Raw genomic sequence first — 20,554 nt, 5'->3', positions numbered from 1 at the left:
ATTAATTTTAAATAAGTAAAAAGTGCAAAACCATTATGAATGAACCTTTATGAATATTGGAAATGCATTTAGTAAAATTCCTACACCTATTTCTTATAAACCTTTTAATAAAATGAAAATGTAGAAGTATTTCCTTATCTTAAGGAAAACATTTCTCAAAAGCAAAGCCAGGATGTGTCTAATGCTAAAACACTAGAAGTATTTCTAATAAAGTCAGACACAAGAGGGTACCTGATAGTACCACCATTATTGGATATTATTCTAGAAGTTCCTGCTAATGCAACTGGACTGAATTAAAATGCAATTGCAAAGGACTGAATTAAAGTATGTAATTAATAGAAAGGTGGTTGCAAAACTGTCATTATTTACAGATCATATGACTGTACATCTAAAAAAAAAAAAGCAAACCCCAGAAACAGCTTAAATCTGCTACAAAAATAAAAGAGGTGAGTAAAGAGATTATTTACAAAATTAAAATTAAAAAGCAATATCTTACTAAAAATAACTTCTATTAAAATTTTAGGTCAAGATGGTAGATTGGGCACATTCTAAAACACTCCCTTCCTTGCCTAAAACATACAAATGCTGTACAAAATATTATTTAAAATATTTGAATATTAAAATAGTTTAAGAATACATGTCTCAAAGGCAAGAAAAGGGGATTTCCTAGGTGTCGGATATATAGAGCAGTAGCTGAGGGTGTATAGCCCTCAAAAGGACCAGGGACAGAGGCTGTAGGAGCTGGGGTTAAAATGCCCACAGGCCTGGCATTTAATAAGGTCCTGGAGCTGGAGCCAGTACCAAGCTGCCCATCCACAAATGGGAATCTAAATGTCCTTCCACTCACCCAAGTTCTCATCAAGAAGATAGAGTTAGTCCTGGCAGACTGGAATCATGAAATTGGAATACTGCATCTGCACCACATACATGTGGGACTTGCATTCCCAAAGTAGCAAAATCCAAGCCAATCCACTAACATAAAAAATTATCTAGAGTCAGGGGACCCAGAATAGGACCCAAGCAGAGGCAACCAAATGGAGTTGCCCAAATGGAGACCCCCACAAGCCAAGTCACATGAGTAGAAATCTCTTGGGCAAGAATTATACATGTGAGGAAGCCCAATGCCATTTAAGTACAATCTACACACTCCTGAAGAAGTAAAGCTACTAGAACAATCTAAAAGAGAAATTAAAATACACTTGAGATGTGTGAATAAAGAAAGAATAGCATCGTTAAGCATAAATAGGAGGTAATGCTCTACCACCATGACTCAAGCCAGTAAGGCTTCCAGCCTTAGTCACTTGCTCTGCCAGAATCTGTTCTCTCTGACAATCTCCTAGATGGACCCACCCACGGGTCTCCCTGGACCCACCTCCATGGTCCCAACTCCCCCTGCCCATTTGATGCGATTTCCCCCTTGGGATACTTGGATGTCAAGGTGCCATCATCCACTCCAACAGCATTTCCTAAATATGAATTTCTAATAGAAGGGGTTGTGGAGGGACCTCAATCCCTTTCTACCTAGAAGACTGTTGTTTCCTTAGGCCATGCTGGCCCCTCCATCCAGAGCTCAGCAGATGAAGGGATAGCTGGAAGGTGTATCGGCCCTAATGGAAGCACAGAAAAAGTTCTATTACACCCTTCCCTCAAGGCTGCCCAGCGCCTTTTCCATGGTGACTGGCTTCCAGATTTGTCTGTTGTTTTAAAATTCCAACTCAACTGCCATCTTTTACATTGTTTATAAATTCAAACATAATTCAGTATGCAGAATAATTTGCATATATGAGCTTATTTAATTTGGGTACACCTTTCTGCATACCAGGAACTGGGAAGACAAACTTATTTTAATTTTCTAGAAAAATATACAATAGTAAACCTAGTGCCTAAAACCTAAGAGTCTGCCTTACAAAATCAAGAAGAGTGGCGTGGTATTATCCACTGCCTTGGGGGAGCCACAGTTCTGCTCCCAGCATTGGCACAAGGATCCAGCTATACAAGCTGGGCTCAGACCCATTGTGCCCAAGCACTTTCTGATCCCTGGGAACCCACGGCCAGGCAAAGCCTGCCTCACTCTAATTTTATTGAATTGGGGCCTTTCTGCTGGAAAATTGTCTCATTGCTTTTATTCAAGCCCAAGATGTCCAGCACCCCCCGATGTCATGTGTGTGCTGCTGGGTCAGCTTGACCTTTCCAGCATTCATTAACGTTCACCCCAGCCAGGCCTGCTGGTTTCCCTGACAAGCAGCAGGTTTGGAAAAGGTTACCAGTGTCCTCGCCTACAACTGCCTCATCAGGCACACAAAGAGTACACAGATTCTGCTGTGACACTTTACTCTGAGCTAATTTGATTTTAGTTTCTTGCTCTGGCTCCGTGAGATGGAATTAAGCCTAAGCCGTCAGGTGGGGAGAGGGGCAAAGACACAGAAGCTGTGAGGGGACTACACAGTCTCACGGGTCAGGGACAAAGTCATTGCTCAAGAAAACTGAGCACTCCCTGGGACCTCCCAGGTGGTCCAGGGGTTAAGACTCTGTATTCCAGTGCAGGAGGCATGGGTTCTATCCCTGGTCAGGGAGCTAAAATCCCACATGCCTCACAGCCCCAAAAACATAAAACAGAAGCAATATTGTAACAAATTAAAAAAAAAACTTTAAAAATGGTCCACATCAAAAAAAATTTTTTTTTTAATTGAGCACTCCCTAAAACACCTCAGAATTTTGATTTTTTTTTTTTTTCGTATGGAAATTGGAGAAATCAGGTTGGGAGTGTGGGTGAGAGTATGGACTTTCCATTTTCAGAATCTACATTTTTAAGTGCTTCTCTAGGAAATTGATAGCTTGTCACTACCAAACCGCACTTGGCTGGAAGGCTTTTGGTTGGGCCAACTGACTCTCACCTGCCATCTGAGCAATTTGCCAGGTTGGGGCAAATCCTGACCTCAGGCAGCATTAAGAAGCTCCAGCCAAGTACCCTGCTGTCTAAAAGGGACTGTCAATCTTTCACAGCTTGCCAACGTGGCCCTTCCATTACTGATGCCAGGGAAGGGGGAAATCCCCTTCCACTCTTCTTGGGTTGTTATAGCTGGGCGATTAATAAAATTGACACAAGACAGATTCACAGGAGAAAAAGAAACAAATTTTAATTCACGTACATGGAAGTCTCACAGAAAAGGGACCTAAGAAGTGGCCGAAGCAGGCAGCTTTCATACTTTTCAGACAGAGAAACAATAAATTTGTGAGGAATTGACAGGACAAAGAAACAGGCTTTGGGTGCTTAATTAGTGAAGAATCTGAACAGAGTTTGGGCTTGGGATAGTAAATTAAAAGAGGTAACAAGGTGTGCTTATACAGGCTTCTCAGCTACAAATTCCCTATCTCTGATGATAAGGGTGTCCTCTTACCTCCAGATGCAGGGGGTGCACCTTTCCCATGGGACGTTTATCTCTTGCTTTTCAGGGAGACGGAGAAGGGTCAGAGATTCCTTCTTGCATCGGCTGCTTCTCAAGCAACTCCAATTCAGAATAATCAATATGTCATTGTGGCAGATTTTGGGGTGGCCCACGCTGAGCCCCAAGCCTGAGTATTTGCCTCCAGCCTGGGGCTTAAAGAGAATGAAAGGGCCGTATGGTCTTAGGCCTTCAGCTACAGCTACAGCTTCCTGGAGAGGGCAAAACTGACTGCTAAGTGGGACATGACGACAAGGAGAATACTTTTGCGGGAGTGGGAACAGCAGATGGATAGGCAGAGGAAAAGAGAACACAGCACATACAGAGAACTGCTGGTCCCGAGAGGTTGTGAGACAGAAAGGGGGCAGGGCACAACCTTTAAAAGAATGACATAGCCTTTGAAGACACAACACAAACTGGTTAGAACCAACTAGGTCCAAGATGGCGGACAAGTCAGCTTCCACTAGACCTTGAGCCTCAGTAGACACTCACTGTAACACATCAGCATGCTAAATGACGCACCCACAGGCACCATGACAGTTCCAAGGCTGACCATAAAAGGTCAAAAAGTGGACGGTGGCCCAATTCCTGGAAATCCCTGCTCCTTCCCCCAAATAACTGGAATACTCCTCCCACTCATTAGCCTATGAAATTACCCACCCCTATAAAAACTGACAACCCCAAACCTTGGCACCTCTTCCCTTCTGAGATGGCCCACACTCTATCTATGGACCATGTATCTCTCTGAATAAACCTTCTTTTGCTTTACTATGGTTCATTCTTGAATTCTTTCTGCTGTGAGGCCAAGAACCCACACTTAGCCATCCCAGGGACTTGCCCGAGACCTGGGATGTGACCATCCTCTCACGCCCCACTTTCTTTCCTGTAACAGATGGATGGAGAAGTGCAGGGAGGGAAGGGAGAGACTGGGTAGTCTCTTTACAGTCTCTGCTGTCTTAAGTTTTAAACTTGTTTTGGCTGTCTCTTGAGCACATATAATTTTTTAAAATAAAATTTCCCTAATCAGAATATAAATTCTTGGATGGCAGAGAGTTTGACATACACCTTTCTTCCCAGAAGAGCCCTATCCTAGTGTGGAGAGACCTATTGCCAGGCAGCCATGCCCAAATTTGGAATCATCAGAAGGATGAACACATAATGATAAATGTCCTAAAGACCTGTAAGCTTTCTGTCCATGGTGTACATGGGCTTGGTTTGGAACACAGAGGCTTCTGCTTCTAAGCCTCTGGTAGAGGTGAGAGGGGCTCTGGGGCTGGAGCGGGGAGACCCCCAAACCCCTCACTCTGGGTGACACAGCAAGGATATTGCTTTTGAGAGGATCACTTCCTGTGTCAGATGTTGCTGTGTTAATTTTTGGACAATTTGCTAGCAGAGTTCAGAATTTTTCAAAAATTGGATTTGGGAAAGTCCATGTGGTCTCAGGAACAATTTGATTTTCTGTTTTAATTTGGAGAGAATAAGAACAAAGCTTACTATAAGCATCTTCTGGGTCTTTGCCTCACAGTGTCAGAGCTGCTTTTGCCTTGGCGCCCTGGGGGAAGGAAGGGTCCCCAGCTGGCCTGAAGAGAGAAATGTCCTGTGAGGATTGTCTCCACAAAACAGGCAGAGTCAAGAGAGCTTGTTCTGGAGAGGGCGGGACCATCATCGTGCTGTGAGCAATTACTGCATTCCGGAAAAACAACACCGTGGATAGGGCTATATTAATGTTTTTAATTTCATTGGCTTTGCAGGTTTGTTGGTAATTCAGATGTAAGTCTGTTTCCATTTTATACTTGTATAGGAGCTGTAAGCCCAAGAAGTTTAAATATGCACAAAACTCGGCATAGGTAACTTTATCACAGGAAATTTTATAAAAATTTTTTCTTTTAAAGAAGTCAGGCGTGTGAGGCCTGTGGCTTGAGGAGGTGGGGGGGCCGCTGCTCAGACCTCGTGACACGCTGTTGGTTTGGGGGCCTGAGTCTAGGTGGCCACCTGGCCCCACCTTGCATGCCCACGTTACCTCGACCTCACCTTTTCCAAGGCCCAAGAATGACAACCATCTCTAGAGGCTGATAGGGAAGTGTGTGCCCACACAGGTCCCCTCCAAGAGAGGCCACGGTGGGGATCCTGGGGTGGATGGCCTGAGACTCATGGTCTCCTTGTAGCCAGAACCCTGGAGAAGCAGAATCCGGTCTCAAACTCTGGGCTGTCCACACATTGCACCTTTCAAATTCCATGTGGCTTTTTTTGGTGAAATAGCTGATAATGGCTTAGTTACAAGCAGCCTGATTTTGAGCAGTGATAGATCACAAAGGCTGGGATCTGGCTGTGAAAGAAAAGCCATTTTCTGCGGAAAGCTGTTTCCACTTAGAAATGGACCAGTTCCTCTGCAAAGTTGTCTACATTTTTCCTGGTGTCTTAAGTGTTCTCCCTCATCCCCCATCTGCCTGTCAGCAATATTTTAGTATAAAAGCTCCATAGGTTCAAACTTAGCTCCATCCAAACATCAATCGATCTCTGGTGAGTGAGAAATAGAGTCCTGGGCAACTTAGTCTTCCGTATGCGGGGCTCCGGGCACAGTTACGGGGCTGGGGGTGGGGCTGGGGGTGGGGCGTGGGGGCGGGGCCGGCTGGCAAGGAAGCATGCCGGGTCTTCCAGGAGCAGCTCGCACCCAGCGCACTGTTATAAGTAATAAGCTAGCTCTTTATCCTCCCACAAGGATACACCAATAATAATCTCGGTTTTGCTTTTCTTTTTGTTTTTGTTTTTCCTGTGACATCCAAGGCCTTTCTCCTGCCAAAAGCAGCGTATCTGTACTTACATTGTTACCAACCCTCCTGAGTAGGCCCCCAGTAAAGGTCCTTCTGCCTGGTGTCCCTCCCGCCAATAGAATGGTTCGGTTCAGAAGCTAAGGAAAGTTTTATTCTTCCATCAAAGAACAGAGAGGTGCGAGCTCAGGCTCTAGAGAACACCCTCTCCCTGAGGCTGTGGGCGGGGCTGCTGTATAGGGATCTGGTTGGGGCAGGGGGCAGAGCTCTCGAGGGGCAGGCGTGGCGTTTCTGCACACGGCCCATGATCACCATCTTGATCTGAGGTGTCATGGGCGTCTCTTCCACACACGCACAAGGCCTGCAGAGCTGAGGTCTCTGTGCAGGTGTTTTGCACCAGGAACTCTGGTCTGAAGTGCTGGGTGCAAGGCATCTGCACGCAGCCCCCCATGAGCAAGTGACACCAGATGAAGCACAGAGAAAAGGCTTAGCCCTTATTTTATTACCGGATTCTATTTTTATTTCCCGGGAATTGTTAATGGACTTTGCCGGTGACAGGTGACAGCATCACTGATAAGATGAATTCAAAATCTCACTAGCATATAAAACTTACTAGCAATATCTACCCTCCCCAATGTTACATACTAAGACCTTGAGTTTTATATCAGCCTAAACCCTGTTAGGTCAGGTCACACAGTGGCTCAGGGAAAAGCTGGGTAGGTGGTGGATTGAACTCCAAGAAATGAGGGTGCTTCACAGTGCATTACCTTGATGCATTCTGCTATTTCTAACTCTATTTCAGTTGAACTTTGTCCTTTTTAAAAAAATTATTTATTTATTTCTATAATTTTCAGGACAAAAAATCTTATTGAGATATAATGACGTATAACTGTGTATAAGTTTAAGGTGTACATCTGTTTGTCCTCTTAATGTCTAAATTTCTACCTTTGTTTTCTTATTCTCTTTTTACCTTTAACTAAAGGTAAAAATAATTTGTTTGTATTTTAATTTAACTAAAGGTAAAGAGACTTTGTATCTTTTTTATGGAGTCTGCTTCCCCTTAAGATTTAACCACCTCCTTCTTCATCCTGCCTGATATCTTCTCATTTGATCCCATTTAAAAAAAAAATAATTTACCACCTAAATCTTTGAGCATAGCTTTGATCATGACATCCCTCTGAAATAACCCCTCAAAATCTCCAGTTTCCAGAATGGCTCACCCCTAACTCTGGAGCAAGAGTGAAAATGGAGGCCCACTATCCTACCTATGCATCTAAAAATTATAAAGCTAACAAACTACTACAACAAATATGCCTGCATGAAGTCATAGAATGCCAAGTTCAAATTCAGAGTTCTCAGACCCCTCACAGTTCCATATTAGAATCTGGAGACAGGGAGAGGGTCATCTCTGGCCCACAGCCCACCTCTTTCTCTTTCTACTCCCTGCACATTCTTCAATTTAGAGGATTCTCATAATACACAGGCGGACATCCAGACTCGTCAACACGTCTCCCCCAGCAGCTCTACTCAAAAAGTCAGTCCTCGACCAACTTTAGGGCCCAGGGGTGCTCACACTGGCTGTCTATGCTCCAGGGGTTAGGTGGGTAAGTGATGCGGTAAAGCCCTAGCAGGGGGGTCCAAGCTCCTTGGTCCGGAAATTCTTGGAGCTTGGCTAGACAGTGGGGGGAGGGGCAGACTCTCTATGTGGGCCCCTCCCTCAGCTCCTTGGACTCCTCTTGTGGGTGGGAGGAGGGTCCAAGGGGTGAGTGGCTTTGGAGAACCAAGAGGGACAAGGATTTAGATTAGAGGGAATTTAAGGGCAGTGCTGGCCTCCAAATTTGCTTGTGAGCACACTGGGTCCTCTCTATACTTCTTCCTTGGGGAACTGTTTCCCTAGCCCTTACTCTAAACACAAACTAAAATGAAACACAGGAGAGCAAGGGAACAAACACATAATCAAATAAAACTCTAAAGTGAAGTAGAAATTGATGGTAAAAGGAAAGAAGTGACTTAAAAGTACATTAAAAATAAGAAAGAGGTAAATATTGGTAAAAGAAACAAAATTCAAAAATTAGCACTGGAAACCCCTAGGAGATATGATAAAGGATATTTAACGTAAATGATCCAAAGGCTAAAACCAATACAGGAGTTTAAAATACAAAACTAGGGACTTCCCTGGTGGCGCAGTGGTTAAGAATCTGCTTGCCAAGGCAGGGGATACCGGTTTGAGCCCTGGTCCAGGAAGATCCCACATGCCGCAGAGCAACAAAGCCCATGTGCCACGACTACTGAGCCTGCGCTCTAGAGCCCACGAGCCACGACTGTTGAGCCCTTGTGCCACACTGCTGAAACCCGCGTGCCTAGAGCCTGTGCTCCGTAACAAAAGAAGCCACTGCCATGAGAAGCCCGCACACCGCAACGAAGAGTAACCCCTCCTCGCCGCAATTAGAGAAAGACCGCGCACAGCAACGAAGACCCAATGCAACCAAGAAAAAAAAAAAAATACAAAACTAGAGGGGATAAAAGATTTAGTGGGTAGAAAGTTGAGCCCACAGCCCCTCTCTTTAGTCCTGCAGGAGAAATGAGATAAAGAGCACTTAAAGATATAAAAGTAAAAGCACAGTCTACAAGTAGATAAATGGGTGCAGTGTCTGAACATAGTACCAAGTGAAATAATGCCAACAGTGTTGTGATCTCAGACTTTCCTGGTGGCGCAGTGGTTAAGAATCCTCCTGCCAATGCAGGGGACGTGAGTTTGAACCCTGGTCCGAGAAGATCTCACATGCCACGGAGCAACTAAGCCTGTGCGCCACAACTACTGAAGCCCATGCACCCTAGAGTCCGTGAGCCGCAACTACTAAACCTGCATGATGCAACTACTGAAGACCACACGCCTAGAGCCCGCACCCTGTAACAAGAGAAGCCACCGCAATGAGAAGCCTGCACACCGCAACGAAGAGTAGCCCCACTTGCTGCAACTAGAGAAAGCTGGCACGCAGCAACAAAGACCCAACTAGCCCAAAATAAAAGAAAATAAATAAATTTTTAAAAAATTTTAAAAATTAAAAAAAGAAGTGTGATTTCAATAGATGTCAACATTGAAAATTACGTTACAAGGTACCACGATTTTCTTATTAAAATGTGTTTTTACTTACAATAATCCCCCCTGAATCCATGGTTTCACATTCCACAGTTAGTTACCCATGATCACATGGTCAACCACAATCCAAACACATTAAAGGAAAGATTCCCGAAATTAAGCAATTCATAAGTTTTAAATTGCACGCTGTTCTGAGTCGTGATGAAATGTTGCACGTCCTGCTCTGTCATGCCCGGGACATGAATCATCCCTGTCAAGCGTCTCCCATCTGTTAGCTACTTAGAAGCTGTCTAGGTGATCAGATAGCTGGCCGCAGTATTGCAGTGCTTGGGTTCAAATGACCCTATTTTATGTAATAATGGCTCCAAATTTAGAGTAGTCTCGCCATTTGGATATGCCAAAGAGAAGCCATAAAGTGCGTCCTTTAAGTGAAAAGGTGAAAGTTTTTGACTTAATAAGGAAAGGAATAAAATCCATATGCTGAAGTTCCTAACATCTACAAAGAACGAATCTTCTATCTGTGTAATTGGAAAGAAGGAAAGAGAAATTTCTGCTAGTTTTGCTGTTGCACCTCAAATTACAAAAGTTATAGGCACAGTGGTAAGCGTGTGGTAAGTGCTTAGTTAAGATGGAAAGGCACTAAATTTGTACAATAAAATATTTCCAGAGAGAAAAAAACACAATCATATAACTTTTATTACAGTATATTCTTATAATTGTTCTATTTTATTATTTCTTACTCTTGTTAATCTCTTACTGTGCCTAAATTATAGCTGATCTAAGGGTGGAGTTTTCTATTCTTTGGACAGCTGCACAGGCCCAGTTTTAGGGATTGTGGTCCCAACCAGCCCCAGTTGGCTCAAACTGGGCAGGAATTGACTCCAAGTTCCTATAAAACAACTGAGCTGCATGAATCTGGGAAGGCAATTTACAAGCAAAGGAGTTTTAACAAGCTGTTCCCTTATATATTGTTCTGGAAGACAAGTTCAAGAATTTCTATTAGATATCAGCGTCTGTTAACTCTACAGGGCACGGTTTCACTATCTGCAGTTTCAGGCACCCACTGGGAGACTTGGAACGTATTGCCCATGGATGAGGGGGACTACTGTACACCTTTGTTGGCAACCAGAGGCCAGAAGCTGGCCCTCTCAGTCAAGGCAATCTAAATCGTTAACCGTTATTGAAAGTTATGTGAGTAATATTTAGCAAAAGCCATAACATGACCATGATTTTTGATCCATTCATTCCATTCCCGCTAGACTGTCCTATGGTAGGAGTTCTCTGGTGAAGGGGGTAAGGCTGAACAAAGGACACATACCTATTGATGGGGAGGAAGAAATTTCCTCTACCCTTCTAGGTTCTTCTGGCTATTCTAAGAATTAAATTGACATGAGACAGATTAACAGGAGAAAATGAAACAAAAGTTTAATGATATATATACGTGAGGGAAACCCAGAAAAACTGAATAATATGCCAAATGGCCAAAACCCTCACCAAAGACGAAAGACGATGTTAGGGAGATTGGATTGGGATTTCAAAGGGGAGAAAGGCAATTTACATGGAGAAGGAAAAGCAAATATTTGGTAAACAAATGTTTGCTGGGCTCTGTGGAGACACTGGGACAAAGAGAGATTTAACAGACTTTACTAGGTTCCTCCCTGTCTACACACTTATTTCACATTATAGTTTTATCTATGGTGACAACTCCCTTCCTGAAAAAGGTCTTCTATCTACATTCTTTAAGGCAGTCAGGGGGAAAGTCAGAGTGAGACAGGAGGGGGGCAAGGCACGACGTTTAAAAGAATGACATGACCATTGAAGGCACAACATAAACTGGTTAGAACCAACTAGGTCCAAGATGGTGGACATGTCAACTTCCACTAGACCTTGAACATCAGTATACGCTCATTGTAATACATCCGCTGCTAAATGACACAGCTAAAGGTGCCCGAGGCCAACCATAGTAGGCCAAAAAGTGGGTGGTGACCCAATTCCTGGAAATCTCCACCCCTTCTCCAAAATAGTTGGAATAATCGTCCCACTCATTAGCCTATGAAGGTACCCAGCCCATAAAAACTAACCACCCCACCTTTCGGGGCCTCTCGCTTTCTGAGATGGCCCACACTCTGTCTGTGGAGCGTGTTTCTCCCAAGGCTGCTCTCACCCTCTGAGACCAACCGCATTCTGTCTATGGAATGTGTATCTCTGTAAATAAACCTGCTTTCACTTTACTATGGCCCGCCCTTGAATTCTTTCCTGCCTGAAGCCAAGGACCCATCCTTGGCAGCCCGTCCCAGGGACTCGCCTGAGAGCTGCGGCATGACCATCTTCTCTTGCCCCACTATTTCCTGGAACAAAAGGTTCTTCCTGGTCTTTGGGGCCTTAAAAATAATCAGCCTAAATTAATCCTCATGCCCAAAAGAGACATTTTGGGGTGGTACATTTTGCTCCCCTATACTATTCATAAAATTTTCTATCTTTATATTTATGCTGATTAGAAACTTAAAACAATCAAATGTCTAGCGGTAGGGGAAAGATTTAACAAATTATGGTGCATTTATTAGAGGAATTATGCAGCAATTGAAATGATGGTTATAAAGCCTTTTAAAGAAAAGATACCATTTATTAAGGGACATATGTAGAAAATAAAATTCACTGTGCTCTAAAATTATACAAGGTATATAAGGCAAATCATTTTTTTTTTTAAACTTAATGTTCTAATAACAGCTGTGACGTTTCAGTGGTAAATTAGAGGTTATTCCCCCTTCCTTTTGTTACCCCCAAAACTGGGTTTGCCTCTTGGTGGATTTCGAGCAAAAAGACACAACGAAACAGAGATCAAGAGAAGGAAGGATGTTACTTCCAGCAAATAAAGAGAACACCATGGATCTTTCCCAAAGCAGTGTCTCCAGGAAAAGCAAAATTCGGGAAGGTTTAAGTAAGGGTACACGCATATTCATGAAGGGGATTGGACAGAGGAGAATTCAGCATAGAATTGGGGCAAAGGTTGACAGAGTCCCAGGCTTTAGTTGATTGAAGTTACAAAGGTCAGGAAAGGTCAACATCATCATCCTTTAGGTTCCTATGGATCTAGTGGTTGACCTCTGGAGGGAGATTAAAATTCCACAACAAAGCTCAAGAAAGTGCTTCAGGCTAATCTTTACCATTGAAACACAACTGGGAGTCTTTACAACTAACTAGTTGTCTTTGCTATTGTTACTTTTCTTGCCTGGTAATAGTATTTTGTTTTGTTCCTTTAAGATCATTGTTACTGAGACCTGTTCAAGGGCAAGAATTGTGGCCAGGCTTAGACCACAAAATGGCTTAAGGCCTTAAAATGGCTTCTCTTATGTCAGAAAGATTTACCAGGTTTTTTTCCTCTGAGGACCCCCTACCCTATCTGTTTCCATTTCCTCAGATAAACTTTCTGAGCCTCCTCTATCCCCTTTCTATAGGTTCCCAGAGCACACAGTATATCCCTTTATAGAACTCGCAATTCCTTTTTTAATGCCTGGCTTTCCCACTAAGACCATAAACTCTATGAGGTCAAGGAGTGCCTCTTAAAGAAGATGTTCAGACCCTTGGTATTCAGTTAGCATCTTCTGTTGTTGCAATGAAAAGAAAGATGGACATGACGGTCTCTAACAGGCTGGCCTTTGCTGCCTGCCTGGGGCGATTACCACATAAAAAGTTTAAACATCTGCATACTCCCAAAGAAAAACTAACAATTAAACAGAAAGTCAAAATTGCAGATTTTTATAGTATCTCTAAGCCCCAGCTATACCGAAGGGACAGGAATTCTCTGCATGAGTCCAGTCCTCTCTTCTCTGGGTTTTTCCAGGCTGCCCTATCTACCTGAAAGCCCTTCTTCCTGTCTTGCCCCAGCTAACTCTTAGGACCCTTCATGGTTTAGTGTGGATATCACGTCCTTTAAGTCTTCTTTGACTCCTCAGAGTGTGCAAATTTGCGGGGAACAATTAATTTCTGAGAATGGATGCAAACCATTCAATGATGCTCAGACCAACAGGTACCTTCTAACTCTCTTCATAAGCTGCCTGTAAAGACAAGGCCACCTTGTGTGTGGGGATTTAGTCCCTAGGGTGTTCATATTTCTTTAAAAATCTGGAGGTATTTGGGAACGTAAAATGGTACACCTGCTACGTAAAACAGTACCAAGCTTCCTGAAGAAAAATTTTAATACAATTGCTATATCATCCAGCAAACTCACTTTTAGATAGATAACCAAAAAAATTTATAGCAGTATCTCTAAGAGATATTTACACAATAATATTCATTGCAACGTTATTCACAATAGCCACAAGATATAAAAAAACGCAAATGTCTGTGACAGAGGATTAAAGGTTATGTGATATACACATTCAATGGAATATTATGAGGCCTTGAAAAGGGAAATCCTGTCATATGCTTCAATACGGATGAACTTCAAGGTTACTATACTAAGTGAAGTAAGCCAGTTACAAAAGGGTATATACTGATGATGTCACTCATATGAGGGATCTAAAGTAGTCCATTCATAGTGACAGGAAGTACAAAGATAGAGGGGGAGAGGGAATTAATGGCCATTGAGTTTCAGTTTTGCAAGATGAAAAGTTCTAGAGATCGATTGGGAAACAGTATGAATATACTTAACACTACCAAACTGTACACTTTAAAACATTTAAGATGGTAAATTTAATGTTATGCAATTTCAACTGCAATTAAAAATAAAATAAAATAACATTTTAAACCCTGGAGGCAATTTGCTAAAATACAAAAAGTGTAAGTTTGAAAAATATATATAGGTACTTCCCTCGTGGCACAGAGGTTAAAACTCCATGATCTCAATGCAGGGGGCCCATGTTCAATCCCTGGTCAGGGAACTGGATCCCACATGGATACTGCAACTAATAGTCAGCACACCACAACTAAGGAGCCAGTGAGCCACAACTAAGGAGTCCACCTGCTTGCTGCAAGTAAGACCTGGCGCAACCAAATAAATAAATAAATAATTTTTTAAAAAAGAATAGATATTTAGATGACCATTGGGAATTTCACATTATTCATATTACTACCTACTTCTGTAACTGTGAGGAATTAGATAATCTGCCTGATTTTTCATTTTGTCATCTATAAAATGGGGGATAATAGCAAGAAGATTTTAGTGATAATAAAGGAGACTATGTGTGTATGAAAAGCACCCTGGTGTCTAACACACAGCAGAGGTTCAGCTGTCGTCACTCTTCCCCTCCCTGGTCCTCACCAGGCTGCCCACGTGCTCAGCTGACTCCAAAGAAGAAACAACCCAAATGTCCAATAATGGCAGATTGGTTTCACAAATAATATGACATACAATAGCATTAAAGTCATGCTTTTTATTTTACAAGCCCAGTAAAAGAATTTATGGATGGAGAAAGGAATATTCTCCTTTTAACAAATCTACAACAATGGAGGCATTTGTGTGCGTGTGTGTGTGTGTGTGTTTGTGTGTGTGTGTATATATATATATATATAGTGTGTGTGTGTATATATACATATATGTATATATATACATATGTACACACATATATATGTGTATATATATATATTTTTAAGAAGAGCAGTGTGTGTGCGTGTGTATACACATATATGTACATATAGATACATATATATATATATATTTTTAAGAATAGCATTGTTGTATTTAAACGAACAACCTTCTAGGTAATAAATGTAACCATCACTAAGAGTCTACACATACTCACTGCGTACAAAAACAGAGAAATTGAGGGACCTGCAGTTTCCCTGAATGGCTCAAGCCTGTGGAAATGGAGAGGAGCTTGGTGGTGGGCGACTTGGACCTGGCAGAGGCAGACTTCTCCCCAAGATGGCACAACTAGAAATTATTTGGGTGGTTCTTCATTTTCACAATACTAGAACCACTCTGAACAAACTGGAAATACTCAGCAGAATTAAACATAAGCTTACTTTAGGAGCCAACAGAGGGACTCTCACCCAGGTCCTTAAAGGGACAGGGGTGAGAATGGTCATCAGCAGCATTGTTTGTAGTGGTGGGAAGTTGGAGGCAGCTTGGTGTTCATCACTAGAGAAAATGATAAATAAAATATGGTGGGTGCATACAGTGAAATTCAAGTTAGAAACAATGAATTCTACGTTCATGACAACCAGCACAGATCTTTTAATAAAGGATGTCGAGTATAAATTGTAGAAAATAAATGAGGTCTAAAACATAAGTCTATGCACATAAACTAAGGACACAATCATCCACAAATTGATATATTTTAGAAGGAACACATATATGCAAAGACTTACACGGCACACATTAGAGTGGGTGAATACTGGGGGATGGGAAGTACAAGTGAGGACAGAGGATAAAAGGGAAAATGGAGACCCATCTTGTGTACACTTGATGATAAAGTAGCAGAGGCTAAAGGATACTATCGTTTACTTTTTACGGTAGAGATTCTTACTTCTCCCCCAGCCTTGGAAAAAAACCAACTTAATTACTATCCCGAAGTAAATCCCAAGGACAGGAAGGTTTGAGTTTGTGTGGCTATGTCAGTGTAAGCATCCCTGTTGCAGGATGCTACAGGCTTATCTCTCAAACTGGTCAGTGAAAATAAATGTGTGAGAAGACTCTTGTGGCTTGACCTCCTCGAATCCTTCACCTCTCATATCTAGGCAGGAATGGGTTATTAGTCTAGGGGACAGCACTAGCTTGGGGGCTGAGGTGGGTTCATGACCACTGTATTAAGTTTCCTAGGGCTGCCATAACAAAGTACCACAAACTCGGTGGCTTAAACCAAAAAGATATTCTCTCACAACTCTGCAAGGTAGAAGTCTGACATCAAGGTATAGGTAGGATCATGATCCGTCCAAAGGATCTAGGGAAGAATCTTTCCTTGTCTCCTCTAGCTTCTGGTGGTTGCCAGGAATACATGGTCTTTCTTGGCATGTAGATTCATCACTCCAACCTCTGTCTTGTCTTCATGAGGCCTCCCCACTGTGTGTGTGCCTATGTCTTCTGTTTTCTTTTCTTATAAAGACACCAGTCATTGGATTAGAGGCCATTTCATCAAAGACAAACTACATTACATGGAGGAAAGTGAAATGCACATTACTAAGTGAAAGAAGCTAATCTGAAAAAGCTACATGCTGTATGATTCCAACTATATGACATTCTGGAAAAGGCAAATCTGTGGAGACAGTAAAAAGATCAGTCCTTCACAGGAAATGGGGGGAGAGGAATGAATAGGCAGAGCACAGGAGATTTTTAGGACAGTGAAACGATTCTGTATGGTAAAATGGTGGATACGTGTCACACATTTGTCAAAACTATGAATGTACATCATGAAGAGTGAGCCCTAGTGTAAACTATAGACTTTGGGTGATAAGATGTATCATGTAAGTTCACTGATTGTAACAAATGTGACTCTGGTGTGGGATGATGATGAGGGAAACTGTGCTTGTGTAAGTGCTTGGAGCATGTGGGAATTCTCTGTACTTTTCACTCAATTTGCTGTAAACCTAAGCTGTTCTAAAAAATTAACTTTATTGATTTTTTTAAGAATCAGCATAAGACTACTTACTGCAATGCTGAAGCCTAAAAAGTGGAACTTTAGAGACTACAGTGAATCCCCTACATATGAAGCTTCAAGTTGCGAACTTTCAAAGATATGAACGTGCATTCACATGTCCAATCACAGAAGTTAGTTCAGGTGTCTGGTGTACATTGTCACGTGCCTGCATCCTCTACAAGTGGTTGTACTTTTGTGTACTTTTCTGTACAGTACTGTGTAGAGTACAGTAGCACAGTATCTTTATTTCAAGCTAGATCTGCAAGAGGACTTCATTGAACTCCTTGCTGTTCAGCACAAGGGGCTTACAAATGAAGACCTGATGGAACTGGAGGCCCAGAGAAAGGATGAAGAGAGACAAGAGGAAGAAGAAGTAACCGAAGAACCGTAGAGATTCATGACACAAGAAATGGCAAGGGGATTTTCTTTCTTTGAGGAGGCACTGTTAGTTTTTGAGGCACAGGACCCAAACAGAATGGTACACAAAGGTTGCAGCAGCCATTCAGAATGCAACCCAGTGCTACTGTGTCATCCATGATGAGAAAAAACAGAGCTACTACTCATACATCATGGAATCATTTTTTCAAGCAGGTAGATAGAATCAAATCCAGCAAGGAACCAGACCTGTGCCATAAATGTCAGGCATGAGTGAAATTGTAGCTTGCTCTCCATCTACTATTGCTGATGATCGTTCAGCTCTACCATCTCCAAACTCCTCTCCTTCCTCCAGTCAGTAACTCTTCTTGCCTGTTCACTCGATGCCAGCCCCTGTATGCCAGCTGTTGTATTGTACTACTGTACATTTCCAGGTACTGTACTGTAAGATCAAAAACGTTTTCTTTGTTTTTTGTGTTTGTTTGTTTTTTATGTATTATTTGTGTGAAAAGTATTGTAAACCTATTACGGTACAGTACTATATAACTGACTGTGTTAGTTGGGTACCTAGGCTAACTTGGTTGGACTTGCGAACAAATTAGACTTAACAACACACTCTCAGAACGGAACTCGTTCATATGTAGGAGACTTACTGTATTACAAAAAGACTGTAATGTAAGACTCATAGGAGCAGCTAACACAACATTAATGTCAGGGCAAAGGAAAGATGTATACTTACAATCAAGAAGTTCAAAAATTTCTCATTACATAAAAACTGAACCAGGAAAAATTAAGAGAGCATAAAATTAAAAGATAAAGATTTCTACGTTTGGCATTTGAATACTAAAAGACACAGCTATTTAAATTCTACAATGACTCATCAGCCAAAAATAAGGGAAATTTGAAAATATTGGATATCAATCATAATAACTACTTGTGGTAAAAGTGATGAATTGAGGGAAATTTACTGGCTTAAAATATTAGAAAAGTAGAATAGGTGAAAATTGAGGTAAACTGCGAGAGAAACAAACAAACAAAATGGAGCCAGAAAGTTGAAAACATTGAACCTCTGGGTGGCATTGACCTAGCTAGAAAAAAAGGTACAAATAAATAACACTATGAACAGAAAGGAGATACAACCACAGATAAACAAAACAGGAATATTATCAAACTTTCACAATTAAAATTGAAAATTAGAGACACACCATTTATCTTAGTAGTATCCAGAGTCTTCTAGAGAACAGCAAAAAGGGAGTATTTCAATATGCTCCAGGAGGCTATAAAACTTCAATAACAAACTAGAGGACAATGCAAAACAAAATTATTATCCTCAAATTCATAAATATATATAGATGCAAAAACCTTAAAGAAAATAGTAGCAAATCAAATTCAGCAGTTATTTAAAAGGATACAACAAGACCAAGTTGGTTTATTCAAGAGTACAAGGGGATTCACTATGGAAAATAAGGGGGTTGCTCAAAAAATTAACTATAGAATTGTCATATGTTCCAGCAATTCCACTTCTGGGTATATACCCCAAAGAACAGGGACTAAGTTATTTATTTGTACACCCATGTTCACAGCAGCATCACAGTAGCCAAAAGCTGGAAGCAACCCAAGTGTCCTTCACAGGATGAATGGATAAGCAAAACGTGGTATATATGTACAAACCATTATTCACCCTTAAAAAGGAAGGAAAATATGACATATGCTGCCACATGGATGAACCTTGAAGGCATTATGCTAAGTGAAATAAGCCAGTCACAAAAGGACCAGTATTGTGTGAGTCCACTAATATGAGGTACCTAAAATAGTCAACTTCAAGAGAAAGAAAGTAGAATGATATTTCCAGGGGCTGGGGGGAGGAGGGGAATAGGGAGATAGTGTTTAATGGGTAGAGTTTCAGTTTGGAAAGATGAAAAACTTGTGAGATGGGTGGTGGTGAGGGTTGCATGACAATGTGAATGTATTTACTGCCTCTGAACTGTACACTTAAAAATAGTTGTAGTAAATTTTGTGTTATGTACACTTTACCACATTAAAAATGCAAGAAGAGCTTAAAAGCAAACAATTTATAAACATAATTAACTACATTAACCACATAAAAACCCACAGTGGTTATTAAAAAGCCTTAACTTTAGCATTCATTTATGATAAAAATAACTCAAATTATGAGTGACAGGAAGTGAAGAATCAATGTACATGAAAGATCTGAAGTAAGAGAAAATGTCAAAAGAGAAAGCATAAAAATGACTACGAATAAAAAATTGATCAATATTAGTTACACACATGTTTTATTCCTCTTAGTGCAACAAACTATTTAATAACTAGGGTTGTACCTGAAGCTATCAAGGTGACTATGATGAAGCAACCAAACAAGTCCACCAGATATGACCTTCAACAGGGCTTCAATACTTTAATGGCTTGGGGAATGAGGTGCTGTTCTAGTTTAGCAGATGGAGAGAACTGTGTGCCCCTTACTTAGATCCTGGCTTCAATAAATCAATTGTAGAAGAGCAGTAAAATTTGAATATGTACAGAGTATTAAATATTAGGGAATATGAAATTTATTAGCTGGGACAATAATATTGTGATTATATAAGAAAACACCCTTCTGTTTTAAGAGAGAGATACTGAAATTTTAAGGATGAAACAGAATGATGTCTGGGATTTACTTTAAAATATTTCAGCAAAAAATAAAATAAAAATAGATAAGGCAAATGAAGAAGAAGCTTGTTCATGAATCTGGGTGATGGCTGTGAGAGTTTATTCTTTTGTGTGTTTGAAAGTGCTCCTAATATTCAAAAAACTGAAAAGTCATTAAGGAAAACCACTGACCTCTCCCAACCGAAACACAGGTTGTTACTGAACCAAACTTGTGTTTGCTCACCCAATGCACAGGAAAGTCAATCTACTGACACAGGGTTGTGGTGAAGGAAAGTTCAGCATTTATTTGCAGGGTACCAAGCAGGGAGAATGGGCACCTAATGCTTAAAGGACCTGAACTCCCTGACGGCTTTCAGGCAAGCGTTTTTAAAGACTAAAATTAAGGGTAAGGGTCTGAAGCATGTGATTAGCTCATGGATTCTTCTGACTGGATGGGTGTTAAGCAATAAAGTGATATCTGGCATGCTGGTCATCACTCGTCTGGCTCCAACTTCTCTGAGTCTCCTTGGCTGTGGTCAGCAGGTTTCATCACAGGGTTCTGGTTTCTGTAAAACAACTCAAGGATATGTTGCATCACATTGTTATCTATATCCCTTGAGGAGGAACTAGGAGTCCTGTGACTCTGTT

At 41.4% G+C, this 20,554-nt stretch overlaps 1 long non-coding RNA gene across 1 annotated transcript in view; it reads right to left on the bottom strand.

The window, feature by feature from the left end:
• Positions 1-20,541, bottom strand: part of LOC118886822 — a 35,155-nt gene extending 14,614 nt beyond the window's left edge. The window contains exons 1-3 of the long non-coding RNA XR_005017812.1: positions 19,600-20,541; positions 18,466-18,558; positions 15,276-16,394 (exon numbers count right to left, since the gene is read on the bottom strand). This is a non-coding gene — a long non-coding RNA (uncharacterized LOC118886822). The remainder of the gene's footprint in view (positions 1-15,275; positions 16,395-18,465; positions 18,559-19,599) is intronic.
• Positions 20,542-20,554: the final 13 nt, after the last annotated feature.

This window comes from Balaenoptera musculus, chromosome 1 (assembly GCF_009873245.2).
Source record: "Balaenoptera musculus isolate JJ_BM4_2016_0621 chromosome 1, mBalMus1.pri.v3, whole genome shotgun sequence".
Taxonomy (NCBI): Eukaryota; Metazoa; Chordata; class Mammalia; order Artiodactyla; family Balaenopteridae; genus Balaenoptera; species Balaenoptera musculus.
Note: the sequence above shows the minus strand (reverse complement) of the source record. Positions and strands in the feature narration are given on the sequence as shown.